This window comes from Phyllostomus discolor, chromosome 4 (genome assembly GCF_004126475.2).
Source record: "Phyllostomus discolor isolate MPI-MPIP mPhyDis1 chromosome 4, mPhyDis1.pri.v3, whole genome shotgun sequence".
NCBI lineage: Eukaryota > Metazoa > Chordata > Mammalia > Chiroptera > Phyllostomidae > Phyllostomus > Phyllostomus discolor.
The window spans coordinates 51,210,989-51,234,082 of NC_040906.2; the positions used below are offsets into that span (position 1 = coordinate 51,210,989).

The window sequence follows — 23,094 nt, forward strand, 5'->3', positions numbered from 1 at the left end:
TTTTACATGTGAATGGGTTTCTCCCAGAACCTATAAAGTCAATAAAATTCTCTGACTTTTTAAACAACACAAAAAAGTGTCTGCCTAATATGTACTGACTTGGGAAAATACCTAATATATAATTGGTTACAAAATAAATTATACAACATTATAATGTTATTCTCTTTGTTTTTATAAAGTGTATTTTGACATAAACATAGAAAACATTTGAAAGCATATCAGACGAGTTTAACTGTGGCTGTCTCTGGGAGAGGAAATTTTGAGATGGGGATTAGTGAGGGATTTTTAAAAAATGCTATTTGCTTCTTTTAATAAGGACGTATTGTTTTTTTAAAGATTTTATTTATTTATTTTTAGAGAGGGAAAGGAGGGAGAAAGAGAGAGAGAGAAACATCAATGTGTGGTTGCTGGGGGTCATGGCCTGCAACCCAGGCATGTACCCCGACTGGGAATCGAACCTGCGACACTTTGGTTCGCAGCCCACACTCAGTCCACTGAGCTACACCAACCAGGGATGTATTGCTTTTTTAATCATTAGAAACTTACCAATCTTTTTGGAGATTTTAGACATTTTTTGCTAACTCCTTACCTCCTTCTCTACGTTCTATAAATTATGATACACAGAATCAAAGAAAAGCAGCTTAACTGGAAAAACGAATAGTTAGTAGAAAATTAATATTTCTAGTTTTGCATTCTATCATTATTTAGAAGCTAAGATTGGTCAAATGAAGGAAGAGCACCATAATTTCTTATATTTCTTTACAAAAGAACCATCCAGTGATTCCTGCTTTACTTTTTTCCTGATTTACTTTTTAAAATTATAATTTATAAGAATAGCATTAATTATGATGCCTACTTAAGGTGGGTAATACAATAATGGCTATTATATTTCAAGTTCCATAGTTAAAATGCTATTTCAAATGTTAATTCTTTTTTCAGTTTTAGCCAACAACAACAAAAAAAGACCATTACTCCTTTTTTGCTGTTGTTTTATGTTGTTTCCTAATGTGGAAGAGGTTCTAGGTAGGAGGAGGGCAAAGAAAACTTTTTTAAAGTTATTTAGATATTGAAGAAATAAGACTAGAAAGTGGAAAAATTATGACTAGAAATATTCATTTTAAGCTGATACATTGTTTCAGTCATTTTGCCTTTTTAAGTTTTGATTGTGATGAAAGATACATCCCATAAAATTAACCATTTTAATCACTTTTAAGCATATGGTTTAGTAGCGTGAAGTGAATTCACATAGTTCTGAAAGCTGTCATTTTAATGGGTTGGTTTCCATTCAATTCCCTGTGATCTGGACACAGAAAAGTGAAGAGCTTTTCTACCAGCTATAGAATGCTGTGAGTTACATGCCTGATTCAAGAACTATAAAATAATTATAAAAATTAAAAGAACTATAAAATAAAATTACTTTTATGGTAGTGTTTTTTAAAATTCTATTTTATTGATTATGCTATTACAGTTGTCCTGATTAATCTATCCCCCTTTTTCCCCCTCCACACAGCAATCCCCACTCCCTCAGGCAATCCCTCCACCACTGTTAATGTCCATGGGTCAGGCATATAAGTTCTTTGGCTACTCCATTTCCTATACTATACTTTACATCCCAATGGCTATTCTGTAACTACCTATTTGTACTTCTTTTGTTGTTGTTGTTTTTATTTAATTGTTGTTCAAGTACAGTTTTCTGTCTTTTACTCCCATCCCAACCCTGCAGCCCTCCCCATCTCCCTTCCATTAGCACCCCCCTAGTTTTTGTCCATGTGTCCTTTATACTTGTTCCTGTAAACCCTCCCCCTTTTCCGCTGAAATTTCCTCCCCTCTCCCTTCTGGTCAGCCTGTTCTCTATTTCAGTGTTTTGGGTTATATTTTGCTTGTTTGTTTGTTTTGTTGTTTAGGTTTCTGTTAATGGTGAGATCATAAGGTATTATGCTAAGCTAATTAAGCCAGGCAGTGAGAGACAAATACCATACAATCTCACCTATTTGTACTTCTTAATCCCCTCACCTCTTCACCTATTCTCTCCCACCACACTCCTATCTGGCAGCCATCAACACTTTCTCCACTGCTGGCTGGTGTGGTTCAGTGGACTGAGTGTGTCAGCCTTCAAAACAAGGGGTCGCTGGTTCAATTTCTAGTCAGGGCACATACCTAGGTTGCTGTCCAGGTCCCCAGTAGTATGCATGCAAGGGGGAACCACACATTAATGTTTCTCTCCCTCCCTCCCTGCTTTCCCCTCTAAAAATAAATAAATAAAATCTTTTTTAAAAAGTTCTTCATATTCATGATTCTGTCTCTGTTCTTCTTGTTTGCTTACTTACTTTTTAGATACAATTGTTGACAGATATGTATTTTTTGCCAATTTTTTAAATCATAGTTTTGATCTTCGTTTCCTTAAATAAGTCACTTTAACATTTCATATAATAATGATTTGGTGATGATGAAGTTCTTTAGTTTTTTCCTGTCTGGGAAGCTCTTTATCTGCCCTTCGATTCTGAATGATAGCTTTGCTGGGTAGAGCAATCTTGGTTGTAGGTCTCTGATTTTCATGACTTTGAAAATTTCTTCCAATCCCTTGTAGCCTGCAAAGTTACTTTTGTGATATCAGCTGACAGTCTTATGGGAGCTCCCTTGTAGGCAACTAACTTCTCTTGCTCCTTTTAAGATTCTCTCTTTATCTTTAACCTTTGGCATTTTAATTATGAATGGGCCTTTTTGCACCCATCTTGTTCGGGACTCCCTGTGCTTTCTGGACTGGCATGTCTAATTCCTTCACCAAATTAGGGGAGTTTTCTTTCCCTATTTCTTCAAACAGATTTCCAATTTCTTGCTGTTTCTCCCCTCCTTCTGGCACCCCTATGAGGCGAATGTTGGACCTCTTGAAGTTGTCCTAGGGGCTGCTTATACTATCCTCATGTTTTGGATCCTTTTTTCTTCCTGTTGTCCTGATTGGTTGTTTTTTGGTTCCTTATGTTCCAAATCATTGATTTGATTCTTGGTTTCATCCATTCTACTGTTGTTTCCCTGTATATTATTCTCTATTTCAATTAGTGTATCTTTCAATTCTGACTGATCTTTTTCTATGTTGTTGAGGTCCTCACTAAGTTCCTTGAACATCTTTATAAGCAGTGTTTTGAACTCTGCATCTGATAGATTGCTTCTCTCCATTTTGTTTAGCTCTTTTTCTGGAGTTTTGACCTATTCTTTCATTTGGACCATGTGTTTTTGCCCCTCCCTCCATTCTGGCAGGCCCCCTGTGTTTGTTTCTGTGTATTAGGTAGAGCTGCGTTCACTCTGTGTCTTGGTAGTGTGGCCTAATGTAGTAGGTGTCCTTTTGGGTCCAGTGGCATGGCCTCCCCTTATTATCCACGCTGGGTATCGGGGTGCGCCCCTTGTGTGCGCTGAGTACACTCTGCTCTGTAGTTGAACTTCAGTTGCTGTTGGCAGACCAATGGGAGGGATTTCCCCAGGCCACTCAGCTACAAGGATTGGCTGTGACCACTGACCACCAACCTCTGTCTAATGTGGAACATCAGCTCTGCAATGGCAGGGTGGCGGTGCTTTGACTTGGTCTGTAGCTGTCCACTGGATGTGTTGGCCCTGGGGTTTTGGGTTCTGCAGGCCCCGGTCAGCCCCCACCTTTGTTTTTCCCAGGGCACCCTGCCTGAGCTATAAAGCAGCCTGAGATGTCTTCTACTTGTGCTGCACTTGAAGATTCCTGGGAGATGCTAAGCTATGAATTTAGGCTGGTTGTGGGCTGCTGCTAGTGCCAGGCCTGGGGCTCACAGAGGTCAGCTGTTGCTCATTTGAGAGCATTAGAAAGTTTTGAGGCAAGATCCAAGACCAGCCATTCATATGGGAAAGCTTGGGTGGGGCTGTAAGTAGGGTGGGGTGGTGTCTCTGGGGATCTCCAAGGTGGGTCAAACAGTGTTAGCCAGGTTGGCTGAGTCTCAAATATGTCACCAGATTGCCAGCTCCTTGGGAGGAGGATTTATAAAAGGGACAATGGCCTCTGCTCATCTTAATGCCAGGCACTTCCATATCTCCCTGTAAACTACTGGTGCCTTTCAAGCTCCTTCCCTGGTGCTGGAGCTCAGAGGGAGTGAGTGAGTAGGTGAGTCTGTATGTGGTTTCTTTAAGAGAATCTGCTTGGGACTCCAGAATTTTCTTCCACTGACTCAATCCCAGCGGATGTTTGCAGCCAGAGTTGTGGGGACTTATCCTCCTGACACTGGAACCCTGGGGTACGGGGCCTGATATGGGGCTGGGACTACTTGCTCCCAGGATATACCTCCTGAATTTTTATCCACAACCTGTGGGTGAGGGACTAGCCTGTTCCACATCTCTGTCCCTCCTACCAATCTGGATGGATGTGGTTTAATTCCATAGTTGTCAGACTTCCATTCAACTTGATTTCTGATGTTTGTGAGTGATGGTTGTTCCATATTTTAGTTTAATTTTGATGTGGCTGTGCAACGAGGCGAGCCATGTCTGCCTATGCTGCCATCTTGACCAGAATGATGTTAGTGTTTCTTACACATTTTTTTATAAATCACAATTTTAAGGGAATATATATAGTTTTCAACAAGCTTAAACCAACCAGTCACTGTGCAAGTAAAATTAAAATTATCCTTTCTGAAAATTTTGCTAAGGGGATTCCAGACTTTAAGTTTGTCATTAATCTCATCAACACAGGGCTATCAGAGAATTCCTTTGCCAGTCTCTTTGAATGAGCTAAGAGGAAGAAAGGGTCATACCAACTGGCACCATATAATACAAAGAGAACTTGCTTCATCAGGTAAGAAGGGTATATTATAGGGTTATGATACATTTAAAGAATAAAAGGTTTGCATTTTCAGATCTTTGTAGAATTAAATTTTGTTGTATATGAAGAATTTATTTTACTATAGATATAGTATTATTTTTTATATAGTTTAAGAGAAACTGTCCTGGCTGGTGTGGTTCAGTGGATTGAGTACTAGACTGTGAGCCAAAGGGTTGCTGGTTCGATTCCCAGTCAGGGCACATGCCTGGGTTGTGGGCCAGACACCAGTAAAGGGTGCATAAGAGGCAACTACACAGTGACGTTTCTCTCTCTCTTTCTCTCTTCCCTCTGTCTAAAAATAAATAAATAAAATCTTTAAAAAAAGAAACTAAGGTACTTTTAATAATATAGAATAATGAATTTTTGAGCAAAGTGATTTTAGAAATCAGATAATCTAATCTTTATCATAACTTTTTACTTGGTATACAAAATGCATAAAATTTTGTTTATATCTCCTTATAAATATGTATCTAATATATTTTTATTTTTTAAAATTATAGTTTATTAAGATTTTATTTATTTATTTTTAGAGAGAGGGCAATAAAGGGAGGGAGCGAAACCTATATGTGAGACAAACATCAATGTGTGAGGCAAACATAGATTGGCTGCTTCTCACTTGGCCCCAACTGAGGACCCAACTGCAGACCTGGCCTGCAACCCAGGCATGTGCCCTGATGGGGAATAGAACCAGATACCTTTTGCTTTGCAGGCCAGCGCACATTCCACTGAGCCACACCAGCCAGGGCCTTAACTAATACTGTTAATTCCTATATTAAATATTACTATTGTTAACTTTTTTATTTTTTAGACAAAAAGGAATATGAACACTCAGTTTTAATATTTTCTACCCCAGTTGCAACCCTGAAGATCCCTGACTTAATTCCACACTCTTGCTTGAGGTTTCTCAGCAAGTAACTGATTGAGCCAGTACAATGGTCCATGTCTCTCTATTCGGTCTTATGTATTTCCATTTTTTGTTTCCTTTCTTTCTGTGGAAAGGGCTAATTTCCTTCATGAAATACTTTGGAGAGAAGTATTTTTCAGACTCTAAGTTGCACTCCCCCCTCTAACTGCCCCCAAATTTGGGAGGAATAATGGTTGTTAATGCTGCTGTTGAGTTCTGTTTACATTTACATTGGTGAAATATTGTTATTTGTTATTAAATATTTTTACCACATTTTTGCCTCAAAATTTTTTTTCCTATTTTCCTCCTCTAAAACCTAGGTGCGTCTTATGGTCTGAAATATACAGTAACTGTGTCTGGCACACAGTTTGTTAAATGACTTTGTAGTAATATCATCAAGAACACACCCCCCTTCAACCATCCCACCTCCCCCAGACAACTGAAGTTCCACTTTTGTTCAACACTTCATAGTTCTTGGTATTGGAAACTGCTAAGTTTCTTTGCTTTGTAACACCCCTGAGCACGTGATTATAATCAAAGAGCCTATAAACCACCTCACTCACATTTAACCCATTACTACCAACATATATATAACACAGGTTTTTCCCTCTTATTAAATTGTTGTTTGGATGTCTCCAGAAAGTAGCTGTGGCGTAAATTGTGTTATCAGCACAATTACCAAGAGATGCTCTTTTGCCAGAGTGAATTTATCCCTGATTCAGTGGATCCAAAGATGAGATTCTCTGGGACACCCAAGTATTTGTGTAGACAGGTTCAGACCATCAGTAGTTCTCTCTTTCTCCAGAGAATTTTAATTCAGATTAAGTTTTAGCTTTCTTATAGAGTTCCAAGAAAGCCTAGCTAGTCCTCATCAGTAGTTTACCCTCTTCCTCCATACTTCTCATCTTTCAGTGAGTTGAACACCCAAACATTCTGACACTAAATGTAAACCACTATCTCCCGAAACCCAGATCCTGTTTGGAATATGCTCAGAGGGTTCAAGACTGGTATTGGATGAGTGGTACAGTCAATATAACATCTTTTCTCCTTTTCTCCCCAAATTTCCACAATAAACAGAAATGAGCCCATGCTGTACTCTGCTGCAGCCACACATTTCATCCCAAGTGAGGCTTTTATACTCTTCTTTCACTTCTCTCCAGTTGCCTTCATTGAGGCCTGCTGTACTTAGGGCCTGATGTGTTCACTCAGCAAGGTAGGCCTGCTTATCACAAAAGAATTGCCTTATTTTCTGATCTGTCTTCCTAGGGGATAATCGTGAATCATCACCTTCTCCTCTCTTAAGCTTATTTGCCTCTTATCGATAACCCCTCCAGGGCTAGAACTATGTTATCTTCATCCTAAAGTTCTTACTTGAAGTGAGAACAAATTCTTTTACAAATATTTGCTAAAGATTTTCATTCAGATTAGCTTTTATATTAAATGCATTTATATTTAAGCTTGCCCATATCCTCTCTTCTTAGGCCCACTGGCCCTTAAGAACAATCCCTCTGTAAATGGAATTATCTATTTACTACATACTGGGTTAACATTAAGAGTACAGGTAATATTCTGCCCTGGCTAGTATGGCTCAGTGAATTGAGTGCTAGCCTGTGAACCAAGGTTCACCTGTTTGATTCCCAGTCAGGGCATATGCCTGGGTTGTTGGCTGGGTCCACAGTAGAGGGTGTGCAAGAGGTAACCACCCATTGATGTTTCTCTCCCTCTCTTTCTCCTTCCCTTCTCCTCTCTCTAAAAATAAATAAATAAAATCTTAAAAAAAGAATATATGTAATATTCTCACTTAAGACCAAGTACTTGGAGAAATGATAACTTCCACTTTTAAAAAGTTATAAGAATTATTTTAGGGGCCTGGATGGCGTAGCTCAGTGGATTGAGCACAGGCTGCGAATCAAAGCATTGCAGGTTCAATTCCCAGCTAGGGCACATGCCTGGGTTGCAGGCCATGGCCCCCAGCAACTGCACATTGACATCGTTTCTCTCTCTCTCTCTCTTTCTCCCTCCCTTCCCTCTCTAAAAATAAATAAATAAATAAATCTTTTAAAAAAGAATTATTTTAGGGGGCTTCTAAAATATTAACAAATAATTATAACATTTTGTTTTTATGTAAGCTTTGTTAAGCTAGAATCACAAAAAAAGACCAGGAAGAAATTTGATTTTTCAAAAAAATTTGTCATATATCTGCATTGTCCTTTGATAGATAGCAGCCCTGCTGAGCTAAATTATGTGTTCCTTCATTCAGTAAAGATCTTACTATTTTTTTCCTTTCAAGTGGACTTTCAAGTTCTTTAGTTCTCAGATTTTGAACTTCATATTATTCTTTTGAGTAAAATGTGCAGAAGGACTGCTGCAGGGAGATGACAAATGTCCAGCTCACTCAAATAGTATAAGTATGATTTAATCATCTCAGGTTTCACTGTGCTTTCTGTTTAGTTAAATAAATTAGATAATGTTTAAATGCCAAATGACAGTTTTATTTACTATTAGGAGATTTATTTATATATGAGCCCACATGTAAGCACAAATGAAAATTGCATAGTTATATGTTTAATATATTATGACTCTTTATTAATTTATTAAAGATAGATAAATGTTTATCTAAATCATTATTGAGACAGATTAGAACAACAGCTGTAATTTGAAATGTCATTTTTTGGTGAGCCTTACTTTATGCTTATTCTATCTATTCTATGTATCTTTTCCAGTGGGATCATATAAGGTAGAGATTAAATAAAAGAGTCATAAACTTTTTATCTTTTACCAAGCTTGGATTAAGAAGGAGTTAGGGTATTACCAGGTATGGGATACATATGCCACAGATAATTGCAGGAAATTCTTACCCTGCTCCAGTGTCCTAAAATACTCCAGTGTGGGAGGTGTACTTTATAGAGTCCTCAAACAGATATTACCAATGATGCTACAGAAATTGAAATTAGAGATAGAATAGGGTAGAGAGGGTAATTTCACATTAGTTGAGCTTAAAGCAATCTTCACTAGAAGGTTCAAAGACATGCTCTCTGAAATATCCATGCTATTAACAAGTATATGTATGGACTCCTTGCAAACTGGAAAGATTGAAGGTAATGGAAAAGGTTGAGCATAACACTCAATTTTTAATGGAAGAGAGAAGAACTGAGAGATCATCATATTTTGTTTAGTCTTCATTTTTCAAATACTATGGTGTTAATCTTTGAAAAACAACAACTGAACCCCTACCAAAAAAAAAACCCTCAAAACCAAAACCCCATGATTTCTAAGTCCACAGAGGGTGGCATGTTTGTTGATCATCAAACATGGATTTATGAAAAGCAATCTTACTAACTAAACTTCTTTTATTTCTTAAAACAAATAAAAGGCAAAATAGTATAATTAGTAGGTTTAGTTAGATATACTATATTGCTGACCCTATGCAAAATTGTAATTCAGATGAAATTCATTTATCTGCTCCAGACTTGCTTAATGTATTCAGATTACTCATACAATTATACTTGCTGCATACATAAAATGTTAACTTCTGATTCATTCACTTAACATTTTACCACAAACTACATACTACTCTTACTGTAATGTGATCAAGTTACTAAAGAATCTGAAATTGGTGGAGGTATAAACTAAAATGTCTACTTTTTCTCTAGTCACTGCTCCCACTGTACTACATTGAATACGCTCTCCTCCTGGGCAGATTTCAGAGTTTTCTGGTCTTTTAACTTACTCAAAGTCTAGCCTGGCCTTTTTTAAAACTTTGGTGTTTTAAAACCCCCTCCATTGCTGGCTAGACTTGTAGCCACAAGGATCTGAAATGAGGGAGAGAATATAGTCAAGTTTTCACTCATTCTTCCTCCCCAAATCCCTAAAGATTAGGCCAGGAGAGTGTCTTGTTCTGGGGTATTTTTTCCTCTTTCGTTTTCAAGGCTGACTCTTCTACTCTTGGGGACTAGAAGTAGTAATAGAGGAGAAATGAATCTTATTATTTTACTATTCTTTGTTTTGGTCATCTCTGCTTCTTCAGCTGACATTGACTGCCATGGATGTTCTCACTGCCTGTTAATTCTTAACATCTCGGCTGAAAGGGGCTTCCACATTGTGCTAATTCCCTGACAGAGATTCTTTCCCTGGATCCTTTCTACTGTTGACTCCTTTGTTAATAGGCTTCAGTTCTAGGAAGAACATGGCAAAAGCCATTTAAGCCCCAATATCTTCCCAATATCTTCACTTGACCTATAAGAAATTCATGTATGGGAAGCTTTTGTGTGGCAATCAATGTCCCCAATACAATGGACATAGATAGTGCTGTTAGCTAGCATATCATCACAGAATGATTGAATTTAAAATGTTAGCCAGTACCACTCTGACTTTGTGACTCAGTGGACTGGCACCATCCTGCAAACTGAAAGATTGCCAGTTTGATTCCTGGTCAGGACACATGCCTTGGTTGCAAACCAAGTCCCTGGTTGGGGGTGTGCAAGAGGCAACTGATTGATGTTTCTCTTACATCAATGTTTCTCTCTCTCTCTCTCTCTCTCTCTCTCATTCTCCTTCCCTTCCCCTCTCTCTAAAAATAAGCAAATAAAATCTTAAAAAAATAAAATGTTAGCCAATGCCAATGGTCTTCAGGTAAGGTGGGGGCTGGGGTGGGAGTGAGAATAATACAAAGTGTAGCTGCTATTCAACCCCTTTAATTACCACTTATTAGCTATATAACTTTGGGAAAGTTTCTTAATGTCTCAGTCTAACATTTTCTCATCTTTGAAATGGAGATAACATTGGATAACCTTGCTTTGCAAGGTTGTTTTGAGGTTAGATTCATATAAAGTGCTTAGAATATTGCCTGATACATTGTAAGCACTCAATAATAATTATTGGTAACTCTTCATCAGAGTCTTGTGAACTTGGTTTGCATAAGTAATCTTTGGGCCACTTACAAGATGATTTCTGCCCTACAGAACTGAAAACCCAGTTCCTGAACCCTGGTGACTTTACCATATTAGGTCTTTTTGGGAAGATCTAGCAATTGACCTTAGCAATCATACCTCTCTACTCATTACGCCCTTCAAACTCAACAATTTTTAAAGCCCTGTCTCCAGTTTTGCCCATTAGTGTATCTGTGCTTACATGGTTATGTTTTCATTTTAACTTGAAGTTTTGTAAAAAAAACTCATGTGCTTAAAAGGGAAGTGATTGGGGGAGGTGATTTATGAAGATAGTCTGCCCTAAAAGGGTGTTTATTCTTTCTCAATTATTTTTATTGGCCATTACTACATGCCTAGTCCTGTGCTAATTGCTAGGGATACCAAGATTTTTGCTTTGTCTTTTTCTTAATTACTTACACTGAGTATCTACCATGTTTGAGAATCTACGTGAGTTCACAATCTATTGCAATATCTTTAAACTATTGGTCATGAAACCAATTCAATATGTTTAAACCAGAATTAGAAAAAAAGAAATAGAATAGTACATAGTAATAAATACCAGAGTGTATTGTATGTAGTAAAGTTTAATACTGCTTACTGAAATTCTTATTTCAATGTGTACCGGGGTTGTGATAAAATGTACTTTTTACTATATAGGTCTGGGTCAATAAAGTTTGAAAGCTACCAATGGAAGAGACAATAAGTAAGGAATTAATTACAATACAGTATGATAAATCCCATGCATGGGGTGGGGGAGGGCTACCCTAGATGGGGAAAGGGGGTTAAGGATCATTTTCTGGAGGAGATTTTTGAGCTGTATCTTAGAGGATAGGAAAATTAGAATAAATGTGGAATACAATATTCTCAGCAAAGGAAATAGCATAAATGTTCAAAAATATTTGTGATTATGGGAAGAATACAATAACTTTTTTAAAACTCTTGTGATTAAAGGAACAAGAATAGCAGTAGTAAGACATGAGTTAAGAGGAAGGGGCAAGACCAGGAAGCTTCTACTTTTCACCACACTGAGGAGTTTGGATTTTATGTTGAAGGTCAACAGAGAGCCAATGAAGGATGGGGAAGTGACAAAATTTAATTTCTGTTTAATTTCTATTTTAGGTAGAACACTTGACAGCACTGTGGAGAATGCATTTGAGGGTAGTGACAGGAGGCAGAAAGTGGCGAACTGGAGGCTTGGAGAGCAATTAGGAGGCACGATGAAGGCTGTTATAATCAAGAGAAGAGATTTAAAAATTACTAAAGGGAATGAAAAACACAGGACTGGGTGGAGATTATGATGTGAAGGGTAAGGAGTAGTCTGGACCTAGCTTTCTGGCTTGAACAACTAAGGCAATGGTACTGGCCTTCACCTAGGAAATATAAGAGGACTAATGGCTAGTGGTAGAGTGATCAGCTAGGAATAATCATTAAAAGACTTAATTAGTATCTACATAACTTATGTCAGGCATTGAGATAAGTGTTAGGACTGAGTGTGGATGAAGGAGAAAGGATAGAGTAATAAGACAGCTCTGGAAGGAACACAGAGAAGTGAATTCAAGTGGTGAATTATGATTTCTGTAAAATCTGCTGTATATCATTCAGCTAGAATTGATTTTTTCTCTCTCTCTAAACCCGTTGCACAAATCTACCACACAATTGAGAATATACATTGTTAATTAATGGTTTTACTTATGTTTTGCCTTCCCAATACATTGTAATACATTAATAGAGAGGAATAATGTTCCCTCCATATTTCCTGCCTATAGATATCATATAAGGCAATACAATGTCTAAGAGATAGATTTGAACTTTATAACCACATAGAATTCTATATGATGAAATGCCCTACCATCCCTTTAAGGTTCTCTTGTATTTTTATGCAAATAGGAATTTGTCTTATCTGCTACTCAGTTGTTTCTCTGTGATCCATGCCCCTTATTACCACTCAGTTATGCCTTGGGTTACATTGACTTAGGTGCCATTGCCACCCGGAACTCTGAGCTTACTGTCTTTGATAAAATAGTGTTGCTGCTACTGTCAAATAGATCTCAGGGAAGAGGTGATTCCTCTTCTCTGAGAAGATATGAGGAACATTACACTTACTGCGCTTAAATTCTTCCACAATGTCAACACAAAACTTGTTCATATGTAATGCTTTATTGACGGTTTGGGGTGATTAAAGGAAGTTTATGTGCTGACTCCCTATTTTATTCCCCATCCCCATCCTGAACTGTCCAGGTAAACCTATCCACTCAGGGTGACAGATTAGCAAGTGAGCAAACAATTATTGTTTCTGGGCTTCTTTCCAAGCAGTGATGGTGAAAGACAATGTAGGCAAGACCATGTATACCTGTTACTCCACGATTTTTTCCCATGCTGGCTTGACCAGAATTAGGGAAGAAGCAGCAGGTCAATGTTACCCAGAAGTTTCCTTAAAAGCACAGGCTACAGTTAATTATTTTTTATGTAAAAGTTCATTGGTATTCTTTGTGGCATCTTGTGATATAAAGGTGTTATGCCATGGTGAAGACCTCTTATGACTCGACTCTTAATTTCTGTTTATTTCATTTTCATATAGTTTCCCTTTATGGTAGTATCCTATTGTTGGGGCTACTGGGAATGGAATATGCAGAGTACAACTTTGACTGAGACTGTTAACTGTTCTCGGTCACGTCTCTTCTGTGTTCTCAGCTTCCGTCTTCTTCCAATTAAAAGAACACCAATTCTTTCACAATTTTGCCTACTTTTCTTCCTTCTTCTACCCACTATGCCTCCTAGAGGCCTAATTCTCCTCAAGGTCTAGCTTTTTCGTACTGTTTCTTTAGTACTTTCCAACTTAGCCCTGGCTGCTGTGGTTCGGTGAATTGAGTGCTGGCCTGTGAACCAAAGGGTCACTGGTTTGGTTTGATTCATATCCAGCACATATGACTGGGTTGAAGGCTGGGTCCCCCATGGGGGGCGCATGAGAAGCAACAGCACATTGATGTTTCTTCTCTCTCTTTCTCCCTTCATTCCCCTCTCTCTAAAAATAAATAAATAGAATCTTTAAAAAAAAGAATGTTCTAACTAAGACTTCCTGATTATTCTTCTGATGAGGTACAGTTTGATACTGATCAATATTCCTGACTCCTTTATAGCATTTTTAAGGGTTTTTTCATGGTAATACTTAGTTCCTGGCTTCTGTGTCTTGAGGTTTGTGGCCTTCTCCTCCTTAAAGAGTCCTTTCTGTAGGCCTCCCACTACAATCCTGCCCTCTCCCTACTCACTGGGGTTGATTTCACCCTGTGATCAGTTCTCCTTCCTCCAACAGGGCAATGCAAGAACACAGTGACCTATTGCACAATATTTCCCACCAAACTCTTGAGTTTCTGTCTAGATTTACAACCTTGGTGAACTTCAGCAGGAGAGTTCCAGGGTAGGCTACAGATTCTAAGTCTGGTACCTTCTGGGGTTTCTGTCAGGATGTTATGCAAATATACTTTCACATCCTTCCTCCTCTTTTCCTGTGGAGAACTATTAGAACAAACACATATATACACATAAACATACTGTCTGACTCTATGTTAAGGAAAACATTTTTTTCTCAATGCAGTGTAATGCAGATTCCCCTGCTCATCATAGATATGTATTGTTATTAGTCAAGCAGTTTCAGTTTCTTTTTCCTACTCTCCAACAATGCACACAAGCCTATCAGTGTTTAAGGAACAACTCCTGTTACAATTTCCACTCAGACAACAGAATTACATACCTAGATAACAATTTTCAGAAACACAAAATCCCAGCACAATTTTCCCCAAAGTTGTATTATGAAAAATTTCAAATGTAGAGAAAAGTTGAAAGAATGTTTTCAGTGAATTCCCAAATATCCCCCAGTTCAGTATCACATTATCTACCTGTCCATCCATCTCTCTATTCATCCATCGATCTTTCTTATTTCTTTTATGCATTTCGGAGTAAATTTAAATACTTTCCCCCTAAATACCTCATGCCATTAGCTTGAGTTCACTATTTATTTACAGATTGTTTTCTTTTGAGGAAAAATTTACACAGAATCAAATGTATAAACCTAAGTGCACATCCCCTAAATGCACATTTTTGGGAATGTGCACCTATACATTTAGGTTACACCTGTAACCTAAACCCCTACCGAGCAAGACATAGACTGTTATCATCAATCTAGATAGTTCCCTCGGGCTTCTTTCTAGTCAATTTCTCTCTTCCAGCATCCATGGTTTTTTATTGTTCCCCATAGATTAGTTTTGTTTTTTTCCCCCAGAACTTTACACAAATGGAATCACAATGTATATGTTCTTTTGTACGATAGAGTCTATGTAAGGCTTCTTTCACTGAGAGTGATACTTTTAAAACTCATCCATGTCATGTTGATCAATAGTTTGTTTTTTTATTGATGAATAGTATTCCACTTGGTGAATATACCACAGTTGGTTTATTTGTTTTCCTATTGATGGACAGCTGGGCTATTTCCAGGTTTTGGCTTTTATGAATAAAGTAGCTGTGAACATTCCTGTACAAGTCATTTTATCAACATATATTTTTATTTCTCTTGGGTAAATACCAAAAGGTAGAATTTCTGGGTCACAGTGTAGGTGTGTATTTAATTTTATAAGAAACTGCTAGATCTTTTCCCAAAGCGATTATACCATTTTACACTCCTACTGCAGTGCGCGTTCTGGTTGCTTCACATCCTTGCCAGCAGCTGGTGTCCTCAGTCTTTTGAGTTTTAGCCATTCTAGTGAGTGTGTAGTGCTATCTTTTTACTGTGATTTAATTTGTATTTCCCTGATGAATGATGATGTGCAGTTTTCCATGTGCTTATTGGCTGTTTGTATACCTTCTTTTGTTCAAGTCTTTTGCCCATTTCTAACCTGGGTTGTTTATTTATTAATGAGTTTTAGGACCTCTTTATGTCCTGGATAACAGTTCTTTGTCATATACCATATTTTTGGACCATAAGACACACCTAGGTTTTAGAGGAGGAAAATAGGAAAAAAAAATTTTTGAAGCAAAAAATGTGGTAAAATATTTAATAACATAAATAACATAATATTTCACCAATGTAAATATAAACAGAACTCAACAGCAGCATTGACAACCATTATTCCTCCCAAATTTGAGGGTCAGGAGCAGCATCTTATAGTCTGAAAAATATGGTATATGTTTTATAAATTTTTCTTTCAGATTGTGACTTGCCTATTCATATTCTTAATGCTGTCTTTTGATGGGTAGAAATTTGTAATATTAATGAAATCTAATTTATCAATTTCTTAATTTATGGTTATTGCTTTTTATGTCCTGACTAAAAAACTTTACCTCTGAATCAAAAAATATTCTTTTATGTGTTCTACTAAAATCTTTATGATTTGAGCATTTGCATTTAAGTCTATGATTCATCTCAAATTAATTTTAGTGTATGTTTTGAGGTAGAGGTTGAAGTTTATTTGTTTTCCCACTTGGATATCTACTTATTCTGTGTTATTTATTGAAAAGATATCTTGTTCCATTGAATTGATTAGCCATCTTTGATAGAAATCAAATGACTTTATGATTTTGTATCTATTTCTCAGCTCTCCATTCTGTTTCATTGGTCTATTTATCAGTCCTTATTCCAGCCAGTACTATGCTGCACAGTAACACTTCAATTAACATCATTGATAGGTTCTTAGGAACCACAAGTTTAATAAAAAATGATGTGTAATGAAACCAGTTTTATCATACATAAATAAGAGTTAAGTTCCTACAGCATATTTCTAGTCACAAAAACATCACCAAATGTCTAAATAAAGACCCCAAATACTTCTCAAATTAAACATTAAAATAAATGTGAGCTATATATACATTTAAGAAAGTTGAATAAAAACAAATAAGATCATTATTTTTCCAACATGCTTATCTCAGTTCAGGGTTGCAGGTGGCCAGGAGACTATCCCAGTGGCAGCTCAGGCCACTAGGCAGGGGCCCACCCTGGACCACTGACCTTCTATTGCAGGGTGCACTCACCTACGCCCACACTCAGTCAGACTGGGACAAGTTAGACACACCAGTTCACCTCTCATGCACATCTTTGGGATGTGAGAGGAAACGAAAATCCTCAGAGAACACCCACACAGACATGGTGAGGACCTGCTGTCCTAACTGGGGAACTGATTTGTTTTTCTCATTTATGTTATAACAAATGATGTTGAGCAAAATAACATTATTTGAAGACCTGCTGTACTGATTTCTTTAGTTTTATAGTAAACCTTGAAGTCAGGTAGTATAAATCATCTAGCTTTATTCTATTTCAGAAAAGTAAAGAAAATGTTTTCTTTTTTTTTTAGATTTTATTTAATTTTAGAGAAGGAAGGGAGGGAGAGAGAGACAGAGAGACAGAGAGACAGAGACAGAGACAGAGACATCAATGTGCGGTTGCTGGGGGCCGTGGCCTGCAACCCAGGCATGTGCCCTGACTGGGAATTGAACCTGTGATGCTTTGGTTCGCAGCCTGTGCTCAATCCACTGAGCTATGCCAGCCAGGGCAAGAAAATGTTTTCTTTACTTTGGGTCAAATTTGAAGTGTTCTTCCTTACTGACTTCTAAGTAGAAAGAAGGGAAAGCCCAGATCCAAGGTAATCCTCAAGGGTAGGGTATTGATGGGTGACTGAGGGACCCAGCAGGATGTGTGGTCTCCCAGTTATATACTTTTGGTTGGAATCGGAATATGTGATAAACCACAAAGTTATTTTTTATCCCAAGGCCTAATGCTGCTTTGGCCTTTTGGCACATGCAAAAAGTTTTGGTATAATCTTTTCAGCTTTATTCACTAAAAAAAATGAATTGTAGCAATTGTTGCAGTAAAATATTCTCCATACTTTAAGATCCGTGCTGCTTATTTTTCTTATATTTCATATGGCTGCAACAGTGAGTTTAGTACACATACAAGGCACTCAATACATTTTTATTAAATAAAATTTGGCTCATTCCAAACATTACATTAGAATGTTAAAAGAAGAATTAAAGTTCATATAGTTCAATTCTCCATTGATCATAAGGTTTCCCACTCAATACTAGCTTTCACATGACTGGAACAATGTTAGGGCACTCACAGCCTTAGACATCCAGAGCAGCTCATTCCATACATTTCTTCCAAAAATCCATTGAAAAGAAAACTGGCTCTTATTGCCTCCACAGGGAATAAAGAAGACTGTGATCCCAAAATAAGATCATGTTATCCTCATTGTGTAATTCATAAGACTTAAGAGTCAAACTCTGAGGAAGAGCAGTTCAGGAAGATGTAATTACAAGAGTACAACTATTTCATCAGATTTTTGATACCCCACCCTTTCTCTCCACCAAGATGAGAATTCATTTCAATTAGAGCAAATGTCATACAGGGTATATATAATACTTTTACAGTATAGAGAAGTTATAAACGTGTCATTTTTTTTCTAGTGTCTAACTACAAGTGGCTTGGGTTGAGATAATTTCTGATTTATTGATTTCCAGGCCAGTCTACCAATTAGAACATAATTTGCTCAAACTTGGACACTTAACCCTTCGTAGTGCTCCCCAGCCTAATGCCTTCCATTTCCCTATACAGACTCTTAGTGAGGGAGAAGTTAAAAGCACAGCTTATAAAATTTATGAGTTTTGCAATATTGCAGTAAAATATAGAGAACTATTTTATACTTCTAGGTATAGGCCAAAACCAATGTACACACAAATATCCTTTGTGTGTGTATATGTGCACCAAGGTCACATAATGGTATTTATTTTGAATATTTTAAGTGAGCTTCATCTTGATGGGGGCATTAAATCTGGCTTATTTCTCATCATAGCGATGACATGTGTACCTTTAACCCAGGAAGAGCTCTGCTTCTGGTTTAATTAGTCAGTGATAGCCTAATGCTCAATTAAGTGTCCATATACCACCTTGATTTACTTCTTGCAAGGTGACATCCATAGAAGCTGTATAGGATGTGGAAACAGAAATACAAATGTACTCATGTCAGTGAAATAATCAAAGGAGACAGGAGCATAAACAGAAATGGTATGTTATTAAAGATGGAAGTAGGCCCAGGAGTTGTAGCAGGATAGGCTCATTGGAAATTGCCTGTTCTCTTAATAATTACATTTTAGTTTATTAGGGCACTAGGCATTGGTATAATTCTAACTTCCACCAACAAAGTGCCTGGCTGGTATTGAATGAATATGATGTAAGCTGCCTGGGAGTTGAAGACATGCTAGTGTGGTTTGTCTAGTAAGCTCATATTTCAGTTTTGCATCTGGAGGTAGTATAATATTTTCATGGGCAGCAACTCCTTGAGCACATTTAAATCCCTAGCTCGGTGACTATGCATTGAGACTTTTATGAAATCAATTTTAAAAACTGACTATTTATGACAATACATTTTCAATTACTCTTAGCCTTCAACTTCCAATTTTGCTTTCTGAAATGTCATTCTTTTTAAATTTTTATGTCATTGATTATGCTATTACTGTTGTCCTTATTTATCTATCCCCCTTGGTCCACCTCCACACAGCAACCCCCAACTCCCTCAGGCAATCTCATCACTATTTTTCATGTCCCTGGGTCATGCATATAAGTTATTTGGCTCTTCCATTCCTATGCTGTATTTTACATCCCTGTGGCTATTCTGTAACTACCTATTTGTACTTCTTTTTTCTTCTTTAAGATTTTATTTATTTCGTTTTAGACAGAGGGGATTGGAGGGAGAAAGAAAGGGAGAGAAACAGCAATGTGTGGTTGCCTCTCTTGTGCCCCCTACTGGGGACCTGGGCTGCAACTCAGGCATGTGCCCTGACTGGGAATTGAACCGGTGACCCTTGGGTTCGCAGGCCAGTGCTCAGTCCACTGAGCCACACCAGCCAGGGCCTATTTGTACTTCTTAATCACAGCACCCCTTCACCCATTCTCCCCTACCCGCCTCTCATCTGGCAACCATCAAAATGTTCTCCATATCCATGATTCTGTCTCTGTTCTTCTTGCTTGCTTAGTTTGTTTTTCAGATTCAATTATTGATAGATACATATTTTTGCCATTTTATTGATCATAATTTTGATCTTCTTTTCCTTAAATAAGTCACTTTAACATTTCATATAATAATGATTTGGTGATGATGAAGTTCTTTAGTTTTTTCCTGTCTGGGAAGCTCTTTATCTGCCCTTCGATTCTGAATGATAGCTTTGCTGGGTAGAGCAATCTTGGTTGTAGGTCTCTGATTTTCATGACTTTGAAAATTTCTTCCAATCCCTTGTAGCCTGCAAAGTTACTTTTGTGATATCAGCTGACAGTCTTATGGGAGCTCCCTTGTAGGCAACTAACTTCTCTTGCTCCTTTTAAGATTCTCTCTTTATCTTTAACCTTTGGCATTTTAATTATGAATGGGCCTTTTTGCACCCATCTTGTTCGGGACTCCCTGTGCTTCCTGGACTGGCATGTCTAATTCCTTCACCAAATTAGGGGAGTTTTCTTTCCCTATTTCTTCAAACAGATTTCCAATTTCTTGCTGTTTCTCCCCTCCTTCTGGCACCCCTATGAGGCGAATGTTGGACCTCTTGAAGTTGTCCTAGGGGCTGCTTATACTATCCTCATGTTTTGGATCCTTTTTTCTTCCTGTTGTCCTGATTGGTTGTTTTTTGGTTCCTTATGTTCCAAATCATTGATTTGATTCTTGGTTTCATCCATTCTACTGTTGTTTCCCTGTATATTATTCTCTATTTCAATTAGTGTATCTTTCAATTCTGACTGATCTTTTTCTATGTTGTTGAGGTCCTCACTAAGTTCCTTGAACATCTTTATAAGCAGTGTTTTGAACTCTGCATCTGATAGATTGCTTCTCTCCATTTTGTTTAGCTCTTTTTCTGGAGTTTTGACCTGTTCTTTCATTTGGACCATGTTTTTTTGCCCCCCCCCATTCTGGCAGCCCCCCTGTATTTGTTTCTGTGTATTAGGTAGAGCTGCGTTCACTCTGTGTCTTGGTAGTGTGGCCTAATGTAGTAGGTGTCCTTTTGGGTCCAGTGGCATGGCCTCCCCTTATTATCCACGCTGGGTATCGGGGTGCGCCCCTTGTGTGCGCTGAGTACACTCTGCTCTGTAGTTGAACTTCAGTTGCTGTTGGCAGACCAATGGGAGGGATTTCCCCAGGCCACTCAGCTACAAGGATTGGCTGTGACCACTGACCACCAACCTCTGTCTAATGTGGAACATCAGCTCTGCAATGGCAGGGTGGCGGTGCTTTGACTTGGTCTGTAGCTGTCCACTGGATGTGTTGGCCCTGGGGTTTTGGGTTCTGCAGGCCCCAGTCAGCCCCCACCTTTGTTTTTCCCAGGGCACCCTGCCTGAGCTATAAAGCAGCCTGAGATGTCTGCTACTTGTGCTGGGCTTGAAGATTCCCGGGAGAAGCCAAGCTATGAATCTAGGCTGGCTGCTGGCTATTGCTAGTGCCAGGTCTGGGGCTCACTGAGGCCAGCTGTTGATTGTTTGAGAGGATTTAGAAAGTTGTACAGTATGAGGCAAGACCAGCCATTCATATGGAAAAGCAACTTGGTGTTCTCCAAGGTGGGTCAAACAGTGTTAGCCAGGTTGGCTGAGTCTCAGTTATGTCACCAGTTTGCCAGCTCCTTGGGACGGGGGGAGGATTTATAAGAAGGACAATGGCCTCTGCTCATTCTAATTGCAGACACTTCCATTTCTCCCTGTGTACCAATGATGCCTTTCAAGCTCCTTCCCTGGTGCTGGAGCTCAGAGGGAGTGAGTCTGAGTAGGTGAGTGTGTGTGCAAGTTCTTTAAGAGCAACTGCTTGGGACTCCAGATGTTTCTTCCACTGACTCAATCCCAATCCCAGCTGGTTTTTGCACCCAGAAGTTATAGGACTTATTTTTCTGGCATTGGAACTTTGGACTGGGACTCTTTGCCTGCAAAATATCCTTCTTGAATTTTTATCCACCACATGTGTGTGTGGGACCAGCCCATTCCATGTCTGTGCCCCTACTACCAGTCTGAATGAATGTGGTTTCTTTAATTCCATAATTGTCAGACTTCCTTGCAACTTGATTTCTGATAGTTCTGAGTGATGGTTGTTCTACATTTTAGTTGTAATTTTGATGTGGTTGTGCAAAGAGGTAAGCCATATGTGGTTATGCCTAATCTTGACTGGCAGTCCCTGAAATATCATTCTTTATGGACTATCTTACTTATCAAGTTTTCAACTTGTTCTACAGTTTTACAATTATTTCTTGTTTAAAAATATCATTTGAGGGCCCAGTCGCTGAGCCGCTGCCACACTCAGCAACCTTCCCCTTGAACCTCCCTCATTTCCCGACGCTCTGTCCTCTCTGCCAACCTTCTCCCATCTCAGCCTTCTGCAGGGCATTTGCACCAAGGAAGAGGAATAGAATCATATGCCCACTATCCAGAACCTCTACTCTTTCGTTCCCTTTCCTGATGTAAGTAGGGTGATTATCTGCTTCCTGCTGGCACTGAAGACTATGTCCATATAATGATTCAACAGAGAAATGGCAGGAAAACCCTTACTACTATCTGAGGAATCACTGATGATTGTGATAAAAAGAAACTAGTGAAGGCATTTACGAGGAAATTTGCCTGTAATGGTACTGTAATTAAACATACAGAATATGAGGAAGTAATTCAGCTACAGGGTAACGAGTGCAGGGACATTTGCCAGTTCCGTGTAGAGACTGGACTCGCTAAGGATGACCAGATGAAGGTTCATGGGTTTTAAGTGCTTTTGCTCACTGAAGCTTAAGTTAGGATTTCCTTGCAATGAGTAGAATTTCCCTTCTGTCCCTTGTCACAAGTTTAAAAACCTCACAGCCTGTATAATGTAACCATTTGGGGTCTGCTTTTAACTTGGATTAGTGTAACTCCTTCATGCAATAAACTGAAAAAAGCCAAAAAAAAATCAGTTGAAATTTAAAGAGTTACAAATTACTATATTGGCATTTAACTTAAAAAACACAGTAACAATTGGTTCCAATAGACTATAATCCCTTCATTATAAATAAATACCTTTTTTCACTTAAGTATTTTATTCAAACTGAAGGACCATGGGCCACTAAACAGACTTCCTTCCCTTGTAAAGTAACAAAATAAACATCTTGAGTTTCCTACTTGGAGAAACTTCATAAAATTAGAGAGAGCAGAGTATCAGGATAATGAGGTGTTGATAGAACAAAAAGTGAATTTGTACTTTTATGTCCAATTACATAGATAAAGAACTTTGAATAGATTGAAGAAAGATGTAATAATGGTGGTAGACAGTTAAATCAACTGCAGCAGAAAAGCTCATTTTAGGAGTAGTAGTAATGTAGCATTCCTTATCAACAATTGTCATTTGCCACTCCTCTTTCCTCATTTCTATTAACTTGTATACTAAACCCAAATGTGATTA

General features: G+C 38.1%; 1 protein-coding gene, 1 long non-coding RNA gene and 1 pseudogene across 2 annotated transcripts in view; 2 read left to right on the plus strand and 1 right to left on the minus strand.

Moving 5' to 3' along the window:
- SLC25A12 (solute carrier family 25 member 12) overlaps positions 1-23,094 on the plus strand; it is a 172,976-nt gene that overhangs the window by 58,304 nt on the left and 91,578 nt on the right. The gene's annotated exons all lie outside the window — the stretch shown is intronic.
- Positions 1,618-19,669, minus strand: LOC118500085. The gene is made up of 3 exons (XR_004902615.1): positions 19,591-19,669; positions 1,988-2,021; positions 1,618-1,634 (listed from the first exon to the last, which is right to left on the minus strand). It is a non-coding gene; the product is annotated as an uncharacterized LOC118500085 (long non-coding RNA).
- Positions 22,085-22,608, plus strand: LOC114495192 (annotated as a pseudogene).